The sequence below is a fragment of the Canis aureus genome, chromosome 5, assembly GCF_053574225.1.
Source record: "Canis aureus isolate CA01 chromosome 5, VMU_Caureus_v.1.0, whole genome shotgun sequence".
In the NCBI taxonomy this organism is placed as follows: domain Eukaryota; kingdom Metazoa; phylum Chordata; class Mammalia; order Carnivora; family Canidae; genus Canis; species Canis aureus.
In genome coordinates, this window is record NC_135615.1 from 77,638,123 (window position 1) to 77,660,325 (window position 22,203).

Consider the following 22,203-nt stretch of genomic DNA (forward strand, 5'->3'; position numbering starts at 1 on the left):
TGGGATGAGGGTAAAGAGAACAACATACTACAAACAAAGTGAATTAACAGCTGCAGACTGTATACTTAGGGATATCTGGATGTCTGTACAAGGACAACCTTTCCATATATGGGTCTTACAGGCTCGCTCTTTCATCCACTTTCATCTTCCCCTTCCTGCTTTATTTATCCATTCAACAAATGTGTACAGACTGCCTACTGTATGTAGGACACAGAGCTATGTCCTGAGAATGGGAATGTGAGAAAGACAGACAAGAGAAGGGGTTCTGAGGGGATAATCCAACAGGATGGGCTGAGGAAGAAATCTATGAACCATCTGAAATGATATATAAAAGTATATGAGTGTGTGGTATATACATTCCTCCAAGAAGTTCTGGAGGGATTCTAAAATTCTAAAAGGAATTTTTTTTTTTTTTTTTTTTTTTTTTTTAAGTTAAGAATGAGGGATGCCTGGGTGGCTCAGCAGTTTAGCACCTGCCTTCGGATCAGGGCATGATCCCAAGGTCCTGGAATCGAGTCCCACATCGGGTTCCCTGCATGGAGCCTGCTTCTCCCTCTGCCTGTGTCTCTGCCTCTCTCTCTGTGTCTCTCATGAATAAATAAATAAATCTTAAAAAAATAATAATTAAGAATGAAAACCTAATAAGCTTAACAAGAAGCATACAAAATTTATAGGTAAAACATAAAACATTCCTGAAAAATCACAAAAGTGGCTTTGAGCAAATGGAAAGACAGGCCGCAATCTTGGAGAAGAAGACTCAACATCCTAAAGATGTTAGTTCTCTCTAAGCTGATTAATAAATTTAACATAATCTTAATAGAAATACCATCCGTTAATGCCTGAAATTAGACAAATTGATTTATCAAGTTTATGTGGCAAAATGAACAGGCAGAAACAGCCAGAAAACACTAAGAGCAATGTGAAAAAAAATGGCCCTTCCAGATGTTAAAAAAAATTCCAAAGCCTCTAAAATTACGATGGTTTTGTAACAGCATATGAACTGACAAACCAATGGCACAAAATAGAAAATTCAGTAAGAAACTCAAATGCATACAACAGTTTAGTATCCAGTAAAAACAGCATCTCAAATCAATGAACCAAAAAATAAGGACTTTCCTTTCTTTCTTTTTTTTTTCTTTTTTTCTTTCTTTCTTTTTTTTTTTTTTTTTTTTGTCTTGAAGAGAGAGAACGAAAGTGGGGAAGGGGGGCGGGGGAAGACAAAGACAGGATAGTCTTAAGCAGGCTTCAGGCCCAGCATGTAACCTGACCTCAGGACCTCGAGATCATGACATGAGCTGAAATCAAGAGTCGGATGCTTAACCCACTGAGCCACTCAGGCGCCCCAATAAGAACTTTTCATAAATAGCGTTGGAGCACCTGGCTGTTTCTCAAACCAAATATCAAGATAAATTCCAGAAGGATAAAAACCTTAAATGTTTAAAAAAAAAAAAAAAAAAAAGAGAGGGGGAACCACACATATACTGGAAGAAAACATTAATGAATTCCCCATGAATTAAGAGAAGGGCAAACTTCCTGTGACTCAAAATCTAAAGCAATACATGGTAAGACCCACAAATATAACTATATATAGGTGTAAAACTTTTATACAGCAATAAAACAACATATGCAAAGTTAGGCATATGACAAATTGGAAAAAATGTTTTTGCAACTTATGCCACAGACATTGGGCAGGTATCCTGTATCTCATTAAAGGAGAAAACAAATTTAAACTATACTGAAATTATTTCTTACCTAACAGATGGGCAAAACCCCCAAAACTTTGATAGCAAGACTCAAGAGAAACAGAGAAGGAGGATCAGGTATGAAATAAAAACTTCTGTGAATGCACCTTGTGTGTAGTTTTGATTTTGGAACCATATAAATGGTTTACCTAGTTAAAAAACAATATTAGATTTTTTTTAAAGCAATTCTTAAAATTTCAAACAAAGAGCCTGTTGATAAAGGTTATCAAGTTGGTGGCATACACACACAGAAAATAAATACATCAACTGACCTCAGGACAGTATTTGACAACACATTTGAAGCAGCACATAATCTAAGGACAAAGGAACCACATAAAAAACTCAACATTCGGTGATCTCATGATCAGTGCAGATAGTGGCAAGCCTGGTTAGTAACATGACCAGAAAAATGCAAAGCCCCAGAGTGCAGCTGGCCCACATGTCCTGGGAAGGATGAAGTTCTGCGGCCCATCGAGCATGACTGACCAGTGCTCAAGTAGAAGAAGGGTGAGAGGGGAGGGTAGAGGAAGATAAAGCTTGAGACAGGCCTCGCCAGAGCTTGAGGGCAGTGCTGGCCAAGCCAAGGAACTGTATTATCCTGAGGACAGGCAAGCCACTTGAGAGTTTAAAGCAAGGGGGACACAGTAACATGTGATCTGTGCTTTATAAAGATCACTGGCAACAGTGTACAAAATAGATTAGAAAGGAACAAAGGAAGAAGCCAGCTGGCCAGCTAGGAGGCTGTTGTAGTAATTCAGGACAAGAGATTACAGTAGCTTTAACCAAAAGTGAAAGGGGACATCAATAGGCTTGTAGCCTAAATAAACATGGACTATTTATGTGTAGGGAGTGGAAGGAGGGTGGTGGGTTGACAGAAGGGGAAGAACATGGGGGGACTTGCTGCCTTTTGCCAACTGTGTGGTGCCATCCACTGAGATGAGGAAACCAAAGATAAGTACCAGATGGAAGAAAAATGGCAAGTTCACTGCTGCCAGAGCCCCTGACATCACCCTTCAGTGCTAGTGGGGACAAGGAGCTAAAGGAGTCAAAGAGGAAGATCCAACAACCAGGCTGCAGTCTCAGAAAGCTGAGAAACAGATGAAACTAGCAGGGTAGATGACCTCTTGCAATATTTTCTCAAAATCAGAACCACATACTGTTCACTTTTTTAGATTTTAACAAATTTCAAGTAACCAATATTTACGGGCGCCTGGATGGCTCAGTCAGTTAAGCATCTGCTTTCAGCTCAAATCATGATCCCAGGGTCTTGGGATCAAGCTCCACATGGGGCTCCCTGTTCAGCAGGGAGCCTGCTCTTCCCTCTCCCTCTGCCCCTCTCTGTGCTCATGCTCACAGTCTTGTCTCAAATAAACAAAATCTTTAAAAAAAAAAAAAAAAAGTAACCAATATTTAGAGCCCCAATAGCTACTAATCCTTTGTTTCTCATCTCCCTCTTCCTTCTTAGGCCCTTCCCTTCATAAAAATGTACTTCGTAAAACACCGAGAGTCCCAGAATTAGACTCTCGGCTGATAGCAGAAGTCACTCATGCAAATACCTCCAGGGGTCAGGCAGATGCAAAATCTCTCTGTAAATGTAAGCAACACATTGATAAACACAGTATGGGCCAAACCGTGGCCCACAACAGTTCTGGACTGAGGTCCCATGTTTACAAAATGCCCCAAGATAAAGACCTAAAGATGGTTCCTTTTATTTCCATTTGAGTACTAATAAACCAGAAACTGCATCTATGAGACAACTTTTTCAGAGGTCCTTAGTATTAGATAAGTGAGGTAAGTTTGGTTTCAGAAAGAGCTCTTTCCCTTCACACAGATGGATGCCAGGACAAATGCAGGGGCAGCATCTCTCTTCCTTCACTCCTCTGTCTCTGCCTCCTTGAATCCATCCCTCTCCTCTTCCTCTCTCCCTCCTAATCCTACTTTCTTATGGTACTGAGGAACCGAGTCCAGTTGCACAAATTTGATGCCTAGAGCCAAAGTATTAGGCTGCTAAGCCTCTTCCTTTCACCTGTCAAAAAAAAAAGAAAACAAATAGGGCAACTGCTACCAAGGTTGCCAAGACAACACATCACCAGTGTGGCAGTCTCCTGTAAAATCATGACAATGACCTCTGAGGCATTTCTAAAGTACCTCATGGGGTAAATACCTCTATCAGACGTGATCACTCAACTATGCTTGGCCACTTTCAACAGGAAACGAGGCCTGGAAAGATATTTTCAAAACTGAAGTCAAAACCACACAGCAGTAAGAAGTAACTGGCTTCAAGGGGATTCTCAATACTACTTTGGGCCAGTGGTATTACATGTAACATTTTATCGTTGGCTCTGCACCTTTTGAAGGTCAAGGATCCCTCTGAGACCTGATCAGAGAAATGGGCTCACTCCCCAGGAAAATGACATTCAGAAAAATTTGCAGGCAAATTCAAAGAATCTGTGGGTCCCTTGCAACTCAACCGTTTACCCCAGATTAACCACCTGAGATCAGCAATAATGTATTTACTTCATCTAAGGAAATGAAATACTTGGTGCCAAGAGTTTGAAGATTTGGAGTTAAATAGTAACATTAGGGAAATATAAGAAAAGCTAGTATTCTTTCCTTACCCTTTCCCTTGAGGGCTGCAGAAGCCTCAAAACTGCAATGGTCTCTGCAAATGACACACCATACCCCCTCCATGACTTAAAGAAAGTGACAATCTCATCTCTGAATTTAAATGCCCTTAATATTTAATTCTTTCCTCTACATGGTTACAGCTTGCTTTCTTCGCATTATCGAGATGATAGCTTTAGAAGGCAGCCTATTGGAGATCCGGAAAACCATAAATTCCAATTCAATTTCCTTGTGAAAATCAAAGAGCTCACTCTCTTGAAGAGTTGAAAGCGGCTGAGGGGTCACTGCCTTCCTCCGGGGTGCTGGTACACGCAGTACTCCAGAAGGATAACGTAAATACTCAGTATGAGGCAACAGGGCATACCAATTTGTTTTTCAATCTATTTTATTTCAGTTCAAAGCTTCCTTGCAGACAGCCCAAGAAAACAAGTCACACTTTGGTTATACTCAGTCTTCTTCAATCTCCAAAAGCAGTTGAGTATTACCAAGGTGTGGCTCGTTTTCCTGCAGTGCCTGTCTGCAATGTTGCTTTGAACTGAAATAAAATAGACTGAAAAACAAATTGGTATGCCCTCGCTCCTCCTGCAGTTTTATATTATCCTTCAAAACCAGTGTTACCACCTTCTCTTTACTGGAACCTAACAGCCCCAAATCACAAAGTAAAACTGGAATACCTGAAATGTGAACGTCCCACCCAAACCTAAAATAGCAATTTAATGCAAGGCTTATTGTTTAACCTGCCACTCTCTGTCCAGTTCCTTGCTCCATTTGCTGGGCTGGATTACATCTTCTAAAGACATGTGCAATCTGGATACTAGACATAGTTTAAAGCAAAACTTGACATTGCTGATCTTCTTATACAGTTTGCTTGATTTCTTACTGCCTTTGCAATTTTTCACATTCATGAACCCAAACACCTTTTTATTTTTACCAATTCAAAAACTCTACTACGTGCTTTAAAACATTCAATGCCCTGCATAAAGTATGCATCATCATCTTGAGAACTTTCAGAGGAAACTCAAAACCATTTGCAAACAAACCATTTGAAACGACTAACAACTAGAAGAAGCCTATCATTTTCTTAGACTGCCTTAAAAAAGTGCACGTCTTCAATGGAGGAACACACTAAAATAATGAAAAGTGCCATGAATAAACAGTTGTATAATTTGGTCGAAAAAAAAATTAAAAGCCGTTTGGAAGAGTTCTATCTCAACAGAAACATTAAGAAAAGATAAGACCTGTTCCTGTCCCTGGTCTCTTTCAAAGATAGAAACTTAAAGACAGACGCACCTTCAGTTCTGTTGGTAACAGAATCCTGGGCTTTTGTTATTATTTAGCACTTCAAATAAATTTCCATTTGGGGCCAAATTTGGTTAGTTTTCTCTAACCAGAATTTAGCAACATGTGTAACAACAAAAAGCAGACACCCAACCTGTTATTACATTTTCTCTTATTTAATCCACATAATAATCCTTTGAGGAGGTACCATCATTTTCCGCCCATGGGCATGCCACTTTCTCAACAGGAGAGCTGGCTTCAGGGAGGGACAGGGACTTGGAAGCACACGACTGAATCACAGAACCACTACTAACTTCTTCCAGGTCTCCAACACCCCAAATTCTTGCAACTTCACAATCTCTGATCCTATTAAAGAGTTCTTCCTTCCTAGTTGTCTCCCCTCTCCCTTCTTGCTGGCCTGGATCCCGGTCACTCAAGAGTTTCAGCTTCAAATACCTTTCTCCAGTGGCTTACTGGGCCATCCCGGTAAGAGGGATCTCCCACAGATACCACAATTTGTGTTAGACATGAGGTGTTAGGTCCATCTTCCTCATGGTAATCATAAGACACAGTGGTGTCTGGTACATAGGAGGCACTCAAATATTTGCTCAACCAATGGCCTGAATGTGTTGATTTAATACTTACCAGACTACAGGCTGTGGGCACTGGCTAGGAACTGATACAAAAACAGGTAAGGTGTGGTCCTGCCTTGAGGGCATCCCCGAGTTGGTATAAAAGATAATAAACAGGGGGTTCCTGGGTGGCTCAGTGGTTTAGTGCCTGCCTTTGGTCCAGGGTGTGATCCTGGGGTCCTGGGATTGAATCCCACGTTGGGCTCCCTGCATGGAGCCTGCTTCTCCCTCTGCCTGTGTCTCTGCCTCTGTGTGTGTGTCTCTATTGAATAAACAAATAAAATCTTTAAAAAAAAAAAAAAAAGATAATAAACAGATGGGATAATGCAGGATGGTGTGATCAGTTAAAGTTCAGATCTCAGCTCCCTTGAATATTAACTATGTAATCTTGTAATCTCTCCTGAGTCTCTGTCCTCAGCTTTAAAATAGGAATTTTTTTTAAAGATTTTATTTATTTATTCATGACAGACACACAGAAAGAGGCAGAGACAAAGCAGAGGGAGAAGCAGGCTCCCCATCGGAAGCACGATGCAGAGAGAGACTGGGATCATGCCCTGAGCCAAAGGCAGATGCTGAAATGCTAAGTCAACCAGGCGTCCCTTAAAATGGAAATATTAATACTACCTTTATTGTAGTGTTGGCATGAGGACTAAATGATAATCCATGTAAATAAAGCAGTAGTGTATTAGCAATGCAGAAATCATTTAATATTAACTACTAATTTTATTATGATGCTATGACACCTGTTTTTAGAATTACTTTTGCCTACCCACATACCATCTGTCCAAGACCCTACTGAATTTAAATTCCGTGAAAGGGTAAAGACCATGTTCATCTTGTTCACCACTGTATTTCTAGGGATTTTTTTTTTTTTTAAGATCTTATTTATTTATTCATGAGAGACATAGAGAGGCAGAGACACAGGCAGAGGGAGAAGCAGGCTCCCTGTAAGGAGACTTGATCCCGGGTCTCCAGGATCACGCCCTGGGCTGAAAGCAGGCCCTAAACCGCTGAGCCACCCAGGGATCCCTATTTCCAGGGATTTGAATCATCCCTAGTACATAGTGGGTGCTCAACAAATACTTGAATGATTCATGAAAGCATGCATGCATGCAGGCAGGCAGGCATGGGGTGTTCTGAAATCATTTGTTAAACTAGTGACGAATCGCTAGGTTTGGGAACTACTGCCATAGAAGAAAGGCATCTATTAAATTAGAAAGCAGGGCAGCCCAGGTGGCTCAGCCGTTTAGTGCTGCCTTCAGCCCAGGGTGTGATCCTAGAGACCTGGGATTGAGTCCCACGTCGGGATCCCTGCATGGAGACTGCTTCTCCCTCTGTCTGTGTCTCTGCCTCTCTTTCTTTCTGTGTGTCTCTCATGAATAAATAAAATCTTCAAAAAAAAAAAAAAAAAAAAGCAGGGCGTGACATGTTTGTCCTTTAGCTAAGTCAAAAACAAACTTTCCCTTTGAGGTTCTGATTATATCTCCATAAACCACACACAGATGTGATACAAGTTCAAGGAAGAACCAAGGAGCCCCAGGTTGAGACTTGAGAAAGCAGCCTGGAGCAGCAGGAGGTAGGTTACCAAGCAGAGGGCTCCCTGGAGGGGGCTCAAGGTGCCAGACCTATAATCTAGTGCACCCTTAAGGAAGTGTAACCTCAGAATCTGGGCTTCCTCTCTTTGGGGGGGGGGGGGGGGGAACAGGGGCACTTACTCATGAAGTGTTGTCAGCAGAAAAAAAAAAAAAACAGAACTCTCTGGGTATGAATATAAATAAGGCGCCTGGCTTATTATTGCAAGCGCTGGATGATGCATGGTGACTGTTGTTTAAAATAGGGGAACTGGCAGCCCGGGTGGCTCAGGGGTTGAGCATCTGCCTTCAGCCCAGGGCGTGATCCCAGAGACCTGGGATCGAGTCCCACGTTGGGCTCCCTGCGTGGGGCCTGCTTCTCCCTCTGCCTGTGTCTCTGATAAATAAATAAAATCTTTAAAAATAAAATAGGGGAAACACTTCACACGCTGAATAACGGATCACTGAGAGCAGAGCTCTGGGGGTCGAGCTCCAGGTGCAGGGGGTCGAGCTCCAGGTGCAGGGGGTCGAGCTCCAGGTGCAGGGAGTCGAGCTCCAGGTGCAGGGGGTCGAGCTCCAGGTGCAGGGGGTCGAGCTCTAGGTGCAGGGGGGCCGCTCCGTGGGAAGCGATCACAGCAACCGCCGGGCCACGCGGGTCCAGGTCAGGGGGGCAGGGCCGGGCCGCAGTATTCCGGGCTTTGCGGGCCACGCCGTCTCTGCCTGTGTCGCTGCAGCGACTCCGGGAAGAAAGGAGCCGTGGACGGCACCGAACGATGCGCATGGCCGCGCTCCAAGAAAACTTCACTGGGGGGGGAGGGGTCACTAAAATTGGATTTCATATACGTTTCACAAATCACACTAAAGTCTTCTCCCCCGCTAACCCCCGACCGCAACCGTTTAAAAGGTAAAAAACCCCACGGCCAGGCCCAGGCCGGAGTGCGCGGACGCCCGGCGCAGGAGAGCGGGTCGGAGGCTCGCGGCGGCGAGGCCCAGGCGGCGGCCGGCGGGCAGGCCCCGGGCGGCGGGCAGGCCCCACGGCGCCCCGCGGCGCCCCCCTCGGGCACTTACAGCCGAGCCCGCGCGCGGGGGTCCGCGTCCCGGGGAGAGCCGGCCGCCGGGCCCGGGCAGAGCCCCGCCGAGCTCGCCTCGCCGCAGGGTCTCAGCGCGCCCGTCCTGTGCGGCGCCTCTCGGGCCTCGGCTGCTCAAGGGGTCTCCACGCGGAGTCCCGGCCCCGTTTCTATGGTTACCTGTTCAGCACCGATTCAAACTGCCGTTCTTTATTGACAGCGCCATAGAGGACACACGAACACTCCTGCCCGAAGGGAACAATAAAGCTTTCTCCATTCAACAGCGCCAGAGACGCCAGAAGGCGGCCATCTTGAGGCGGGCGCGTAAGGAGTGTAAGCGGCGAGGGGGCGGCCCGGCCTGCCCCGCGCGCGCCACAGTCACGTGCCGGGGGAGGGGCGGGTCTCGCGGGGCGGGGCCTGAGTCCCGCGCGACCTCCGCCGCCGCCGGGGCGCTGGGGCTCCCTGACCTCTGACCCCTAGCCACGCCCTCCCTCCCCCACACCCTCTTTGGAGACTTTTAGTGGGGTTCTACCGACTCTTGCGGGGGCAATGTCCGGGTCACGGTCTTATTTCACGAATGGACGCAAAAAGGTTGCTCTGCGTTTTTCCAAAACACGTTCACGTGCAGAGCAGAGACGTGACCCGAGCCGCGTCCCCAGACGCGTCCTCATTGGTGGGCGGGCTCGGCGCCGCTCGGCCGTGATAGGCTAACGGGCTCGTGTCAGCCAATCGTCGCGTCTTGAAGGGCTATAGTCCCGCCTCTCCCTCCTCCCCCTAAGGAATTTAGGGGCAGGTGTTTTTTGGGGGCGGGCGGGGGTGATCAGAGCCTTTTTGCTCAGTTTCTCTTTTCACACGCCTTGTTGCACCGTGAGCGTTCCACGCTGGAACTCCTGTTTGCAGCCCTCGTACAGCCCAACCGATGCAGTCAGATCCAGACAGTATCAGACAAATTAAGTCACATCAGTGCTGGCCCACTGAACCTCACACTGTCACTCTGTCACTGACGCGCAGCCAATTTTTCTGTCACTGCCAGTCATGCCGCCCAAATCCAGCAGTCGCAGTACAATGCCGGGTTCCCTCTGTGGTTACAGCTGTTACATCCACAATGTCAATACTCGGTCGTTCCGAGAGCTGTCATTGTCAGGCTGACTCCCACTGCATCCCTGGTTTTCATCACAAGTGCATGCAATCTGCGGGGCAGAACTGTCACTTGCATTGTCGCTGTCGTCGGCTTCATTATTGTTTTACTGTCACTGTCCGATAGGCGACCCCTGTCCATGACCACAAACTAAGAAAAATTCTGTGCAGTGTAGCAATTGGACTCTGCGCCCGGCCGTCAGCCTTGTGGTTGTTTTCATTGTCATTGTCATTCAGCTGCTTTCACTGCCCCATAGTCGAGCCAATATTTAGCAGGCCCCTGCCGGGTACACAGCTGTCCTCCTTACTGCCCAATTAGTCACTTTCACTATTGTACTCATGCGTCACTGTCACATGCAGGGTCAGATTTACTAGACCTGACGTCCAGTCACTTTTGTAGTCACTAGAGCCGCACCACGGATGCTGTGCCCCCAATCATTCATTTCCACCATCTCTGCATTCATCTTCAACAGGAGCCCTTCAGACGCCTGGGTGGCTCAGTGGTTGAGTATCTATCTGCCTTCGGCTCAGGTCATGATCCCCGGGTCCTGGGATAGAGTCCCACATCCGACCCCCCCACGAAGAGTCTGCCTCTCCCTCTGCCTGTGTCTCTGCCTCTCTCTCTGTGTGTGTGTGTGTCTCATGAATAAATAAATAGAATCTTTAAAAAAAAATAATAGAAGCCTTCAATTTACAGAGTTGCCAGATTTGGCAAACAAACCACAAATACCTAGCGTGGTATTTGCCACATAGTAGGCGCTCAAACAATATTTCTCGAATTAATGGATTTGTTTCTTGCAAACCAGTATTAATGCCAATGCACTGTATGTAAAGGTGAATGAGTAGCTTGAGGTTCAAACATCTGAAACAATAGAAATAAGTTTGAAGCCACGATCTGTCCTCCCTGTTCCACTTAACAAGGCTCTGCATGCTACAGGGACTGGGAAAAGACGTGAGAAATGTGGCTACCACGTACATGAATTCCTGGGATCACAGTTGCAAAGAACAGGATTTCTTAATTTTGCATTTCTTATTTTAAAAGGAATATATGTTTATGAAATATAGGAAGGACTCTTTCTTTCCGAAGGAGTGTTTTAGCTCTGACAAAAAATGCCATCCCTCAACACACACTCATACACAGTCATGGGTCAGTGGCTGCAGTTTCTCCATGACTGCTTACTTGAGGTTTTGCTTTATTAGATGTTCCCAAGGGACTGCCTGGCCTATAGTTCATGAAGAAAAGCATAGGGTCATGGAAATAATGGTGCTGGCTCCCAGCTGGCCATCACATGGGAGAATTAAGAAAACAAGGACAGGAACCTCTAAGGACCTCATCTCTCCAGAGAGCCTCAAGGATTTTAGAGAAATAACTTGTGCTTCCCAATCGTCAGACAGACCCAACCTTGACCTGAAGGAGGAAGGTACTTGAGAACTTTTCACCCTTTCTTCTACTGTGACAAGAGAATATTCCCAGGCTGATGCCTGAGGAGGCTCCAGCAAAATTACCAGTTGTTTTTGACTCCTACATGCCAAGGACACTGAGATGAATAGAACATGATCCCTGCCATAGGAAATAGAACAGCCTCCACCACTTCTACTGCTAATAGCAGCCAGGCATCATTTACCTCACCCTGGTCTCTGCCAGGGACCATGCCATGCTCTATTTAGGTTATCTCATTGAATTCTCATCACCCCCCCTCCCCCGAAGAGATAGGTGACATTAGTGTCCTTTTTTATGCAGGAGAAAACAGATTCAGAGAAGGTGACACAGCTTCTGAGCAGTAGAGTTGGGATTTAAACCTAGGAAGTCTGACTTCAGAGTCTTCACTTTTTTCCCTCAGAATAATGTCTTGGGGGTTTTACAAAATATACGTGTCCATTATAAAGAGTTCAAGGATTAGGGATCCCTGGGTGGCGCAACGGTTTGGCGCCTGCCTTTGGCCCAGGGCGCGATCCTGGAGACCCCGGATCGAATTCCACGTCGGGCTCCCGGTGCATGGAGCCTGCTTCTCCCTCTGCCTATGTCTCTGCCTCTCTCTCTCTCTGTGTGTGACTATCATAAATAAATAAAAATTAAAAAAAAAAAAGAGTTCAAGGATTACAGGAAAAAAAAAATGAGAGATTTAAAAACAGAATCACTATAAATCCTGGCACTTAGCAGAAACGTATCATTATAGCTGAGCATTTCTCCATCCCTGGGTATATATGTAGGTGGGTACATGGACAGATAGTAACGATAATAATGAGTTTCCCTCCAGTATTGCACTATGTGCGGGACATTGTTCCAAGTGCTTTCCATGAATTAACACATTTAATTTACTCAGAGAGACATAGACATAATTTTATTAAAATAAACTCATTTCACATACTCAGGGTTCACACCAGCAGCCAACCACCCGGTGATGTTTTTCCCCAAATCTGGTTCTTTTCTCAGTCTTTGTGTCTGTTCTCCGCCTTCTAATCAAATCCTAAACCCAGAGTCCTTGGGCTGCAAAAGCAGAGTCTTTAAATAGCACCCTCTCTCCGCAGCTGCTGCCCGGTCAAATGTCTCTGCTGTTCCCTCAGGCGGTGGCGGTATTTGTTGAAGTGAAGTTTGCTAGATGCTTGACATACGCTTTTTATTTGTTAGAGTAGGTATCTGGGCCTTGGCAATCTTTTTTCCTGGCTTTTTATGTGTTCAAATTTCACTACCCTTTTCTCAAATCCAAATGAAGCTTGGTCTTCAGATCTTGCCCAGTGGAGACCAGTGAGTCTCAGATGAGAAAGCTGTTGGAATTTGCTGAATGACTCAGAAAGGTCAGGCGCCTGCTCATCCATCCGGCACAAAAGACAAAAGACGCGGAGGAGGGAGACCGCCTTGCTGCAAAGGGGCTGCCCAGCCAATGGAATCTGGAGCCTTTCTATGGGTCTTGTCTTACCAATATCGTATATTGTGAATGCATCCCTTGCCTTGGTTTCCCCCTAAACAAAAGGTGCTTTACATTTAGAATGATGAAATGAAATTGACATCTCCATGGAGATGGAGCATCCACAGAAGCTATGATTTTCCAGCCAAACCTGCTTCTCCTCTTCAGCAACTTAGCTCAGAAAGGACAACCCACCCACCATTCTCTGCCCGATTGCTCAGGTCAGGCACCTGGAAGTTGCCCTTGACACTTCTGTTGCTTGACCTCAATCAGTCACCTAATCTTACTGATTTTACCTCTTAAATATATATCCTCCGTTTCCATGGCCAAAGTCCAGTTGACCTTTATCTCTCACCTACTGTAATGTCCTCATTCTCTGGCCTCCTTCGATATGCTTTACCTCCTTCTGCAGATGCAAGCCAGCAGAGTTTTTCATGTCACTTACAATCAACTTTATTAAGCATAATTCACATATAAGAAAATGTACTCATTTAAAGTGGAGTCTTGGCAAATGCATACACCTGTGTAACCACCGCAATATTGAGATACAGAACATTTTTATTTTTTAAGAGCAGTTTTAGTTTCACAGCAAAAGTGAGAGGCAGGTACATAGATTTCCGGTATTCCCCCTGCCTATACACATGCATAACCTCCCCTAACCATCAACATCCCCACCAGCGTGACACATTTCTTACAGTTATTGTATCTACATTGACACATCATTATCGCTGAAAGTCCATAGTTTACATGAGGGTTTATTCTTCTTGTTGTACATTCTATGGTTTTGGCCAAATATAGAATGGCATGTATGTAGCATTATAGTATCGCACAGAAGAATTTCACTGCTCTCCTGTGTGATACTATAATGGTGACTATATTTGTACTCTTTGCCTCCAATCCCTGTTAACCATTGACTTATTGACTGTCTCTATAATTCTGTCTTTTCCAAGATGTCATATAGTGGGAATCATCCAGTATGTGGCCTTTACAGATTGGCTTCTTTCACTTAGCAATATGCATTGAAGTTTCCACCATGTCTTTTTCAGGCATGATAGCTCATTTCTTTTTAATATTGAATAATATTCCATCATCAATATGATTCATAGCATATTGATCCATTCACCTATTGAAGGACATCTCAATTGCTTCTAGGTTTGGGCAATTATGAATTGAGCTGCTATAAACATCCGTGTGCACACTTTTGTGTGGACATAAGTTCTGAATTTGAGTCAACATCAAGGAGCGGTTGTTGAAGTATATGGTAAGAGCATGTGTAGTTTGTAAGAAACCGCCAAACTGTCTTCCAAAGTGGTTGTACCATTTTGTATTCCCACCAGCAATGAATGAGAGATCTGTTCATCCTCATTAGCATTTGGTGTTGTCTTTATTCTCAACTTGGGTCATTGTAATGGGTGTACAGTGGCATCTCATTGTTGCTTTGTGTTTCTCTGATGACATATGATGTGGAGCATCTATCTTTTCATACACTTGCCATCTGTATGTCTCCTTTGGCGAGGTGTCTATTAAGGCCTTGGACTTATTTCTTCAGGAGGTTGTTTGTTTTCTTATTGTTGAGATTTGAGAGTTCTTTGTATATTACAGATAATAGTCCTTTTTCAGGTATGTCTTCTGCAAATATTTTCTCCCAGTCTGTATCTTATTTTCTCATTATCTTGATAATGTCTCTGGCTGAGCAGAAAGTTTAATTTTAATGAGCCCAGTTTGTCAATTCTTTCTTTCACGAATCATGCCTTTGGTGTTGTATCTAAAAAGTCATTACCATACCCAAGGTCATCTAGATTTTCTTCCTCTGTTACTCTCTAGGACTTTTAGAGTTCTGCATTTTACTTTTAGATCTGTGATCCACTTTAAGCTAATTTTATAGAGTAAGGTCTGTGTCTAGATTCCTTTTTTTGCATGAGGATGTTCAGTTTTTCCAGCACCATTTGTTGAAGCTATCTTTGCTCTATTGTATTGCCTCTTCTACTTTTTTTCAAATATGAGTTAACTCCATATAGATTTTTTTTCTGGGCTATTCTGTTCTATTGATCTATTCTTTTGCCAATTCCACAGTCTTGATTACTGTAGCCTTACAGTAAGTCCTGAAGTTGAGTCATGTCAGTCCTGCAACTCTGTTTTCCTTCTTCAATATTGAGTCGGCTAATCTGAGTCTGTTGCCTTTCCATATAAACTCTGGAATTTCTTTGCCCCCTTAAGTGGTACAGGATAACTAGAGTGGGTTGGAGCTGGGTATTTTCCTTCCACCAGGTCAGTTAGGCTCTCAGATGAAACCTCAACAGATTAGACTCTGGTTAAATGGTTCCCTAATGAGGGCAGACCTTAGTCTTAAGAACAGAATGCTCTGGTGTATTTCAAAATTGTTCCTTTCCGTTCCCCCTGGCAAAAGCACCAGGGATTTCTCTCTGGTATTCATTAGTGGAGCTCTAGAAGGTAAAACTAACAAAAACCAACAAGACTACCCTCCCCCATGACTGGTCCCTATGGAGTTTTTTTGGGGGGGTTTTGCTTGCTTTGTTTTAGTTTTTTTTTTTTTTTTTTTTTTATTCCTGAGTGACACACAGGGATGTGTGTGACACACAGAGTGACTCCACAGGGAGAAGCAGGCTCCCTGTGGGAAACCCACTGTGGGACTCGATCCCAGGACCCTGGGGTCACACCCTGAGCCAAAGGCAGACGCTCAATCACTGAGCCACCCAGACACCCCGCCCCCCCCCCGGAGTTTTTAACTCTCAGACTTGTCTATACTGACCCTCCAACATTTTATCAACTACAGTTCAGGTTTCTCTGTCCCTACGCTGGTTTCCATTAAGGTTTCTGCTCAAGTGAGTTGTGATTCTCTTTGTTTGTCTGTCTCTCCATGGTGGGGGGCAGCAGTTTGCTCTGTGACCTCACTTCTCTGATGGATCTAAGAAGGGTGGATTTTTCAGTTTATTCAGATTCTTACTGTTAGAACAGAGTAGCTATTTCCAAGGTTCTTTTGTGCTAGACTAGAAACCAGAGTCTTGAGACGCTTGCATCACTTGAAAAAGTGCACTGTTCGCTTGTGCCCGTTCCCTATTTAACTGCCCTTCTGCAGCCCTTCCAGCAACAAATCTACTTGCTTTCGGTATAGATGACTTTTGTCTGTTCTGGAATTTAATATACTGAAATTATATGGTATGCAGTATTTTGTTCCTGGATTCTTTCACTCCACATAACTTAGCTGAGCTTTATCCACGTTGTTAAGTTTATCAATACTTTATTCCTTCTAATTGCAGGGCCCTTTGCTATAGATAGACCACCATTTATGTATTCATTCACCCCGTTAACTTGGGTGTTTCCAGTTTTAGGGTATTATGAATGATGCTGCTGTGAATATTTGTGTGCAAGTCTTTGTGTAGGCATGTGTTTTCATCTCTCCTGGGTACACACCTAGAAATGGAATGGCTAGATTATGTAGTAGCTTGTTTATTTACCTTGATAAGAAACAACCAAAGAGTTCTCCAAAGGGGTTGTAACATTTATATTCCCAACTTCAATTCTGAGAGGTCTAGTTAATCCGCCTCCTTGTCAACATTTGGTATTGTCAGTTATTTTAACTGTAGTCACTGTAATGGGTGTGAAGTGGGTATCCACTTTTGGTTTTCATTGTCATTTCCTTTTGCATGTTATTTTTCTTATTACTGAGGTATAAAAATTCTTTATATATTTTGGATATAAGGATACAAGTCCTCTATCAGGTCTATGTATTATGAATATTTCAATCTTGGCTTGCCTTTTCATATTTTTCATGGTGTCATTCAAAGGACAGAAGCTTTGAATTTTCATGAAATCTAATTTATCGATTTTTCCTTTTAAGAGGAAAACTATTAGCACAGTGCATCTGCTTAATGGGGAAACCCTGATGCATTCTTCTCTAAAACTTAGAGACAACACAAGGATGGTCACTGTCACCACTATTTTTTTTTTTTTACATTATTTTGGATGTATTACTCTACACAAGCAGATAAGTGAAAAGAGAGATAATATGATTTTATGCCTGGAAAACCCTAAAGAATTTCCTGAATAACCAATTATCAGAAAAAGAATGAGAGGGGCACTTGGGTGGTTCAGTTGGGTGAGCGGCCGACTCTGGGCTTTGGTCAGATCATGATCTCAGGGTTGTGAGATCCAACCCTGCACATCATCTGGCTCCATGCTCAACATGGAGTCAGCCTGAGATTCTCTCTCTCCCTCTGCCCCTGCTTGCACAGACACACACTCTCTCTCTCTTTCACTCTCAAATAAATAAATAAAATCTTAAAAAAAAAAAAAAGGAATGAGAGAAAAGGGAGAAAAAGCTAGAGGGGATGGAGGAAGAGAAAGGAAGGGGAAGGTGATAAAGTAAGGTGGTGATGATTTAAACAAATATACAGAAACCAACTAGAAGACAAAGGTCTCTTCCTGGACTGTTGGGTCTCACCATAAGCTCCTCCAGTTTTCAGGCCTCTGGCCTTGGACTGAATTATACCACCAGCTTTCCTGGTTCTTCAGCTTGCAGATGGCATATTAGTGCATATCTCAGCCTCTGTAATTGTGAGAGCCAATTTCTAAAATACATCTCCTCTCATATATTTCTGTCTCAGTCTCAATCTCTAAGCTATTGGTTTCTTTTTTCTGGAGAACCATGATTGATGCATCAATATGTAAACTTTGCACAGAACTCAGTTAGAAGAGGTAATAGAAGAAAAGACTGTATTTAATAGCAGCAAAAGAAAAAATACCAATGTATAAACTTAAAATATCAGTGAAGGATACAACAGAAAACCTGAACAGAAAGACATACCTCGGTGCCTGGATGGCGCAGTTAGTTAAGTGTCCAACTCTTGATTTCGGCTCAGGTCATGACCTCAGGGTCATGAGATTGAGCCCCACATTAGGCTCCATGATGGGCATGGAGCCTGCTTAAGATTCGGCCTCTTTCTAACCTCTCTCTAAAAAAAAAAAAAAAAAATTACCATTTCTTAAATAACAAAGAAGCTGATTACAAAGTTTATTTTTTTAAAAGATTTTATTTATTTATTCATGAGAGATAGAGAGAGGCAGAGACACACGGGCAGAGGGAGAAGCAGGTTCCATGCAGGGAGCCCGATGTGGGACTTGACTTGATCCCGGAACCCTAGAATCACACCCTGGGCTGAAGGCAGCGCTAAACCGCTGAGCCACCCGGGCTGCACTGATTACAAAGTTTAAATGGAAAAATAGACAACAAAGAATATGGAGAACCAGCTCTACTAGATGTTAAACTATATTCTAAAGCCTCAGCAACCAGAATAATGGGCAATCAGCACACAAATAGGCAAACCAATGGAACAAAATAAAAAGTCCAGGAATAGATCAAAATTACACACGGAAATTTAATATATGCTAAAAGTGTAAGAGAGAAAAGGTACATTTTATAATTAGTGGTTTGGGGATAATTGGGTAATCATTTGAAAAAAGATGTTTTATCTGTATTTCACATCTTATGCTGGGGTAACTAAAAATAGATCAAAGATTTAAAGTTAAAAAATTATACATGTTAAAGTACTAATGAAAAGTGGGCAAACTCCTTTACAACTTTGAGGTGATGAAATTCTTTCAAATTGACTCAAAGTCCAAAAACCAAATAAGAGAGACTGACCAATTTAATCACATGAAAAAAAAAATGAAGGGGCATCCCGGGTGGCTCAGCAGTTTAGGGCCACCTTCAGCCAAGGGTGTGATCCTGGAGACCCGGGATCCAGTCCCACATGGGGCTCCCTGCATGGAGCCTGCTTCTCCCTCTGCCTGTGTCTCTGCCTCTTTCTCTCTCTCTGTGTCTCTCATGAATAAATAAAAATCTTTTTAAAAAATGAACAAAGTCTAAATACAAATGACATCCTGGGAAAATATATTTGCAACTCATATTAAAAGGATCAATTTTCCTAATACATGAAGAGCTTCTAGAAATTTATAAGAGCAAGAACAAAACTCTCCCAAAAATCTTAGAAAAATGGGCAAAGACATAAAAGACCTACCACACACATGGCCTATAAATACACAAAAAGATGCTCAACCCATTCATACTATGAGCACTGCAAATTAAAACCACCCTGAAATATCTTTTTTTAACATATAAAATTAGGAAAAATTCTGGAATTTGACAGTGTGATGGTAAACAGACACTGTCATACACTGCAGGTTGGAATATAAAGTAGTACAGTTCCTATGTAGATTAACAATATTTATCACAATTTAAAACTACATTTCCCTGGGATCCCTGGGTTGCTCAGCTGTTAAGTGTCTGCCTTCGGTTTAGGGCGTGATCCTGGGGTCCGGGGATCAAGTCCTGCATCAGGCTCCCAGCATGGAGCCTGCATCTCCCTCTGCCTGTGTCTCTGCCTCTCTCTGTGTGTGTCTCTCATGAATAAATGAATACAATCTTTTTTAAAAATGCATTTTCCCTTTAACCCAATTATTTCACTTCTGGGTATTTATTTTATACATGTACCTGCATGTATACAAAATGATGCATGTACAAGGTTATTTCCTGAAATAATTCATGAAATAGGAACAAAATGGAATCTAAACCAAAAAAAACTTGCTTAAGTATATTGTGATGCATTTATTCAATGGAATATTATGCAGCTTAAAAAAAAAAAGGTGAGGAAGCTCTAAAACCCTTATAAGGAAAGGACTCCATTATATATTGTGAAACTGAAAAAGCAGGAGATAGAACAGGGATCAACAAGCCTTTTTTAGTAAAGGGCCAGACACTAAATATTTTCAGCTTTGCAGGCCATGCAATCTCTGTTGCATCTGCTCCACTTGCTGACTTGCCATTGTAGCCGGAAAGCAATCAGACGATATATAATCAAACAGGTGTGGCCAGATTGGGCTGGATTTGGCCTGCTGGCAGTAGTTTGTCAGACTACTGCACTGTATGCATGGTTTGTTATTTTTGTGTAAATGAGTGTATGTGTGTATGTGTGTGTGCATATAAGAATATATATATTTGCATTTGCTTATATTTGCTTAAATAACATTGAAAAGATAATATGACAAATGGAGCGTGTGCCAGTTAGGGTTAATGAGGAGACAGGAAACCAGGGAAATCTGAATGGAGAAACTTTAACGTGAAGAATCACTATCTAGTGGGGCGCCTGGGTGGCTCAGTCCTTTAAGTGTCTGTTGCTTGGTCTCAGCTGAACTCTTGATCTCAGGATCATTAGCTCAAGCCCCACATTAGGCTGGGCTTGGGAAAAAAAAAGGAATTATTAGCTAGTAATATAACTAGCATAATATTAACTAGTACAATGTAAAGAATTATTAGCTGATAAAGGAGATTAACTCCTAAGAGCAATAGCGAGACCTCTGAATCAGTGGGTCCAACAGAATGTTCTGCAACACTGGACATGTTCTATGTCTTCACTGCCCATTCATTAGCCACGTGTGGCTATTAAACACTTGAAATATAGCTACTGTGACTGAAGAACTGGATTTTTAATTTGATTTTGCTTTATTTTTAAATTCAAGTAGCCACCTTTGGCTAGTGGCTACCACATGGGCAGAGGTGTGGGGAGTAGCTGCCAATGCCAAGGCTGAGGGAGTGTACTCTAGGACAAAAAATCTTGGAAGAGGCCCTCACCCCTCAAAGCTGAGATTTGCATCTATAGGAGAAGGTGTAGCTGTAGCCCACGGGATGCTGGTGTCTGTGTACCACTGGGTTTCCTGCATACCTATGACAGAGAAGTGCAGGCTGATAAGGAAGCCATCACACTATGGGAGCTAGAAAGCAGAGCCCCAGAACTGGAAGACAAGCTTCCTTCTCTTGCAGTTTCCCTCTGCACCCTCTGCTGATAAGGCCTAACATTATGCCATCTGCCAAAGGACAAATGTTTACAGGGTCTGGTTCCAGTATCACAAGGCAACATAAAGTAGAGCCAATCTAGTGTGTAGAGGCAAATAAATGATAGCTGGTACCGGGTGGATGGAAACTGGGTAAGAGCAGAACTTTTCACTATATGTCTTTAATATTATTCTGAGTTTGAATCACAGAAACATATTATTTACTCAACAAATTCATGAAAAGAAGATGAGGGGTTGCCTGGGTGGCTCAGTCGATTAAGCATCCAACTCTTGACTTTGGCTCAGGTCCTGATCTCGGGGTCCTGGGATCAAGCTGCACAACAGGCTCTGCTCAGTGCAGAATCTGCTTGTCCCCCTCCCTTCCTCTCTGCTCCTGGCACTCACTCCCCACCCCTGCTGGCACTCTCGGGTGCACGCTCTGTCTCTCTCTCAAATCAATAGATAAATAGAATCTTTTTAAAAACTCAAGAAGGGGGAGGCTTAATATATTTGGGGGATCCCTGGGTGGCTCAGTGGTTTGGTGCCTGCCTTTGGCCCAGGGTGTGATCCTGGAGTCCCGGGATCGAGTCCCACATCAGGCTCCCTGCATGGAACCTGCTTCTCCCTCTGCCTGTGTCTCTGCCTCTCTCCCTCTCTGTGTCTCTGATGAATAAATGAATAAAATCTTAAAAAAAAAACCCTAAGAAGATGAAAAATATATACCAAGCAGATACAAATCAGAAGGAAACTAGGACATCAAAGCATCCATACAGACCAAAAAAGATCACATATATCAGTAAAAAGAACTTTGTACTGAGGAGACATAACATAGAAGCATCTAATAATATAGCTCACAAATATATTAAACTATTTTTAAAAAGATTTTATTTATTTATTCATGAGAGAGAGAGAGGCAGAGACACAGGCAGAGGGAGAAGCAGGCTCCATGCAGGGAGCCTGATGTGGGACTCGATCCCAGGTCCCCAGGATCACGCCCTGGGCTGAAGACAGGCACTAAACCTCTGAGCCACCCAGGGATCCCCCAAATATATTAACCTATTGATAGACTTACAAGGCCAAATAGCTGAATTTATAGCGGTGGTTGGAGATACTAACACACCCCTCTCAGAAATTGATAAAGCAGGAAAAAAAAAAAAGCAAGGATAAAGAACATTTGAACAATGAATGCATCCTCAAACCCAGAATACAAATTCTTCTCAAAATCACATGAAACAGGTGAACATGGGTTACATGTTAAGCTACAAAGGAATTTTTAATAAATTCTTAAGAATCCGCACCATCCTGGTCAGCTGCCTAAATCCAATGCAATAAGTAGTAGAATCAGTAACAAACAGGAGAGCTGAAAAAACTCCATATGTCTGATAATTTCAAATCAT

General features: G+C 43.1%; 1 protein-coding gene and 1 long non-coding RNA gene across 9 annotated transcripts in view; one reads left to right on the top strand and one right to left on the bottom strand.

Moving 5' to 3' along the window:
* The window catches only part of ZBTB40 (zinc finger and BTB domain containing 40), a 73,461-nt gene extending 64,186 nt beyond the window's left edge, over positions 1–9,275 (bottom strand). For 4 of the 8 annotated variants that reach the window (XM_077899216.1, XM_077899220.1, XM_077899214.1 and 1 more), the window contains exon 1: positions 9,096–9,275. The gene's annotated coding sequence lies outside the window, so the exon portion shown is untranslated. Of the gene's footprint in view, positions 1–6,290; positions 6,562–9,095 lie in introns of those variants that run through there. The other 4 variants (XM_077899221.1, XM_077899217.1, XM_077899219.1 and 1 more) reach the window with 2 other exon arrangements.
* Positions 7,511–22,203, top strand: part of LOC144314742 (uncharacterized) — a 28,168-nt gene continuing 13,475 nt past the window's right edge. The window contains exon 1 of the long non-coding RNA XR_013380592.1: positions 7,511–7,853. This is a non-coding gene — a long non-coding RNA (uncharacterized LOC144314742). The remainder of the gene's footprint in view (positions 7,854–22,203) is intronic.